Consider the following 4,894-nt stretch of genomic DNA (forward strand, 5'->3'; position numbering starts at 1 on the left):
GAGAGCTGCTCAGTTCCACTGAAATGTGAATTGGATGATCAGATGATAAAACACTCCTTCCTAGTTTCACAAAACTGTCCTGTGAATTTGCTGGGGAGAGATTTGATGTGTCACTTTGGCATTACGCTGAGCTCAACACCAGAGGGTATCAAGGTATTGAAAAGAACTGAAGTCCCAGGTTTTCAAATGTTTAAATACAGTCCCAGTGCACTGTTATATGCATATGAATGGATTTTCATCAACAGTGATGTCACTTCCACAGCCTAACATCTCACTGATTTCACACAAGCTCATGTCTTACACACTACAGATTTCATGTCAACTGATTTATTACATTGCACATCTCATGTAAGTGTAGGGCCAGATAGAAGGTACGAGGAAGTGTGGTATGATAAGCAGAAAGAATCAGAAAAATTGATTCTAAAGCATGTGTATTGGTCGGAGGAGGCTGCTGCTGTGTCTGTACTTCTCTCCTCCTCTCAGAAAAATCTGTTTCTTGGCTCCACCCCTCACGTATCATTGGCTAAGCCATTACACCGGCAGTGGCAGGACCTGGGCCCGTGGCTGCAGCATTGCCTCGGCCTTCTGGATTTCGAACCGGTTGCGGGGGATCCCACAAAAGAATATAGCGCTGGGGGTAATGTACATAGGACCGCAGTAACAAGCAACGTGTTGGTTCAAAGGTCAATGGAGCTCGTAGAGGAGCATGCACAGCACACAGATTTGTTCCCACTCACAGGAGCGGGCCAGATCTCTGTGCTGGCTCAGGTGCCGCCTTCATTGTGGGCCGCTCATAAATATGATGTTGGGCTTATAACGGGGGCGACACCCTTGGTAGTGCATCCTAAATCTGAATATAGGCCGTGCCTCAAACAATATCCGCTTAAGCAAGAAGCCATCGATGGAATAACACCAGTATTTGAAGCGCTGTTAAAAGCAGGCATAATTGTACCCTGCAATGATTCACCTGTACGCACGCCCATTTTTCCAGTTAAAAAAATCAGAGAAGAAGGCCAACCCACTGAGTGGAGGTTCGTACAGGATTTAAAAGCTGTGAATGCTGCTGTTTATCAGCGAGCACCAGAAGTCTCTAACCCACATACGATCTTGTCACTCATTCCACCAGACACCACCCATTTTTCGGTTGCTGATCTGGCTAATGCATTTTTCTCTGTTCCAGTACATCCTGACAGTCAGTACTGGTTTGCCTTCTCCTTCAAAGGGCGTGGGTACACGTGGACAAGATGCCCTATGGGATACCATGAAAGCCCAGGTGTATTTCACAGAGCGCTCAGTGACAACTTGAAAAGCTTACATCTCCCCAGGGGATCTGCACTTGTGCAGTATGTCGACGATCTATTGGTCTGCAGCCCCTCAGAAGAGGCGTGCGAAATTGATACAGTAGTACTACTCAAACACCTAGCAGATAATGGCCACAAGGTCAGCCAACAAAAACTTAAATTTGTAAAAAAACAAGTTACTTATTTAGGACATGTGATCACAGGAGGGAGTAAGTCTCTCTCTCCAAAGCGCGTTGCAGCAATCCAATCAGTACCAAAGCCTATTACAAAGAGGCAGATGATGAGTTTCCTAGGAATGACATCATACTGCAGGCAGTGGATCCCAAATTATGCAGAAAGAGAGGTACCCCTCTCTTCCATGGTCCATGGTAAACATCTAAGTGCACATGACAGACTGACTTGGACTCCGGAAGCAGACAAAGCTTTTGACGACTTGAAGACTTTAACCCAGGCCCCGACTTTGGGCCTGCCCAGACCTGACTTGCCGTTCACTCAGTTTGTAGACCAGAGAGATGGCTACATGACTTCAGTTTTATGTCAACCACATGGAGGAAAACTTAGGCCTGTCGCCTATTTCTCCTCAAAACTTGACCCTGTTGCCTCCGGTCTGCCCCACTGTTTGCGAGCAGTGGCTGCAGCTGAAAAAGCTGTGTTAGCATCACGTGACATTGTGGGCTATTCTGACATAATTCTTATGGTTCCACATGCTGTTTCTCATATCTTGCATGCCCAGAAGACTTCGCATCTCTCTGCTCAGAGATGGCTGAGATACCACACAACATTATTAGAAATGCCCAATGTCACCGTTAAACGTTGTAATGTCCTTAACCCAGCAACACTTCTCCCTACTGCAGATGATGGGGAACCCCACAACTGTGTCGAAGTCCTGCAACAAACGTGCACCCCAAGGCCTGATTTGGAAATGCAGCTGCAGATGCAGCAGCGAAAATGGCAGCGTCATCAGGTCCATTCTTCCCCCTCACCCACCTGCTTTCGACACCGGTTGACCTCGACCCATGTGTAGAAGGTAAAAGTAGCACTTCCAACTCCAGCTACTGCCATTCAGCATCGGTTGAGACCAGGGGACTGGGTGCTCATAAAAGATCACAGACGGAAGCACTGGAAGCAAAGACGCTACATAGGCCCTTTCCAGATCCTCCTGACAACAGAGACCGCAGTGAAGGTGGCTGAGAGAGTACCTTGGATCCACGCCAGCCACTGCAAACAGATTCCGGGTCCACAGGAGGGAGCTAACTGAGGGGTAAGGGTGAAATAGCGCCTTCCTCCAACAGTAGCGTGCCAAGCTCCTACACACTGACAGGGGTAAGTCAAACACATCACCCCAAGCCAACTCCTCGGGGGAAGAGGGGGGGTGCTGATCGGGCTCTGCCCGCACCCGGACCTTCACAAACCGTCAAGAAAGGGGTTGCGTTTGTGGTGACGTAGGAGACTTTTCCTTCTGTCCAACGATGGAAAAATCATGGTATCTCTCTAGGGGATATGGTGGTAGTCTGAGAGAAGGTATGTGTCTGCTCCTGTTGCCAACCATGCTGGTACTAGCAGCACCTCCAACAGCAAAAAGCCTAGTGTCATCAATCCCTGCTAACCAAACCGTCTGGAGGCACGGAGTGATAGCGTTTAAATGTCCCGTAGAATGGTGTCCGACCAATAGCTGTGAAATATTTACATTACGTCTCAGTCAACCCTCTATTGGCCGCTGGATAAAAGTTCCCCCACAGGTCGTTAAGACTGAATGCAAATTGAACCACACCTGTTCAGTGAGACTAAGCGAGGAATACGACCAAAAGCTGGGAATATCCTTTCTGGTGTAGTAAGCCTACCAACTGCAAGACTAATCCTGATTACTACACTCAATTTGACTGGACATATGCGTGTTTCATAAGCCAGATATTGGAAGATCTCCCAAAACATGTACCACCTCATGACGATAGAAATATTGCATTATCTATAATGTCTGAATTTGCTCAAAAAAGAAATATTTCAAACTGTTGGATTTGTCAACATCTGCCCCTTTCATCCAAATCTCCTATGCTTGCACCAGTACCCTTTACAGAAGCAGACTGGAGCGTTATGGGATGGCCTGCCTTATCTCAACAGTTTGCAGCCAGCAGTGAGGGATGTTACACTCCCCCGTCGCATGCTGACTCATCCACGCAGACTACGCCCAACTATGTTGGAGACAAAGGGGAGGTGGTGCAATTCGCAATGCTTCCTCTGCAGTACACGATGTTGTAGCAGATACTGAACGAGGGGTTAAGGAGCTGCACGAAGACCATGGCTGGAATCCTTTTGGAGGAATGAAATCAATAACCGGTTTTTGGGGAGCTCCTTTTCTCAAGGGACTAGCTTGGATAATAGGAAGCATGATACTAATAGTGATTATCAAAATTCTGATTGTAACGGTCTTCAAAGTTTGCATTAGGAAGGTAATAACCACTTTTGTGTCCGTTAAGAGCACAGACTTTCCAGATCTATATCCTATACCACCTTGGATTGCTCCATACGACGATGAAGATGATGATGAGCTTGAAGATTGCATATAAACTGCAGAAATTTGTTATATCAGCAAAATTGCATGTGTTCCTTATGTTGCAAATGTATGAACGGTTCCCATGATGACGAGCTAATGAAGTGTTGTTTTAAATCGTTATGAATTAACATCACCGATGTCGTGCTCCGAGTTTAAACCTTGATTGTTCAATACGATCTGCTTGCTTAGTTAGTAGTTGTTAGTGTTATTATTTGTCTTAAATGACAAAAAGGGAGGAAATGTCATGGAAATTATTGAATCTAACTGTGATCCCGGAAATGTAACAGATCCTCCTGTGCTGACAGCTATGCTCAAAGTTCAGTTGGATTGACCTGATGAAACATCATTATATAAATTCCACTTAATGTTTGCATCTGCCTGATATCAGGAAATGTTAGTTACCTTGAGCCTAAATGCCCTTGTGACTATTTGATGTTTTGCTGAATGTCTATACACTCAGGAGATAGGGGGGCATCTACCCCTTGGCTTACAAAGTCTGACCACTGGACACGTCCTGCCTACATGATATCGAAGGATGACGTGAACCCTTGAGCTGTGCATAAAGCTGGCACATCTCCTGTCACCCGTTGGCAGAATCTTGATACCTGCAGTGGTGTTGGAGATTCTGTCCCGCTTGGCCAAGTGTTTGCTCAGTAACTCTGTCTGTGTTCAAATCTATTCTCTGTAAATTGTTTGTTGACCATTAATTAAATACTTCGAGATCATTGAATTGATCACTGAGTCTGATGGTTTATTTCCTCACCAGGTAATTACATACAAAATTCCCACGACATTAAGCAGGTAGTGATTTAAAGACAAGTTATAAGAGCAGCTTTTGTTATACGAGATTTACTTTGTAGACTTTAACCAACTCAACTCGTATCAGGCAGGAACGAATGGATTTAGTGAAATTGGCCAGAAAGTAAGCAAACACCTGAGGACTCAAACCAAATCTGATATTCTTCCATCTTCCCTCATCCCCATCTCCTTTCGTCCTGCGCCACGCTCCTCCTCCTCCTCCTCCTCCCTGAAGTCATTTCAC

The 4,894-nt window shown here is 45.7% G+C and overlaps 1 long non-coding RNA gene across 1 annotated transcript in view; it reads left to right on the top strand.

The window, feature by feature from the left end:
* Positions 1 to 4,586, top strand: part of LOC128429771 (uncharacterized) — a 4,935-nt gene extending 349 nt beyond the window's left edge. Inside the window, exon 2 of the long non-coding RNA XR_008333901.1 lies at positions 2,329 to 4,586. This is a non-coding gene — a long non-coding RNA (uncharacterized LOC128429771). The remainder of the gene's footprint in view (positions 1 to 2,328) is intronic.
* Positions 4,587 to 4,894: the final 308 nt, after the last annotated feature.

The sequence above is a fragment of the Pleuronectes platessa genome, chromosome 23 (assembly GCF_947347685.1).
Source record: "Pleuronectes platessa chromosome 23, fPlePla1.1, whole genome shotgun sequence".
In the NCBI taxonomy this organism is placed as follows: Eukaryota; Metazoa; Chordata; class Actinopteri; order Pleuronectiformes; family Pleuronectidae; genus Pleuronectes; species Pleuronectes platessa.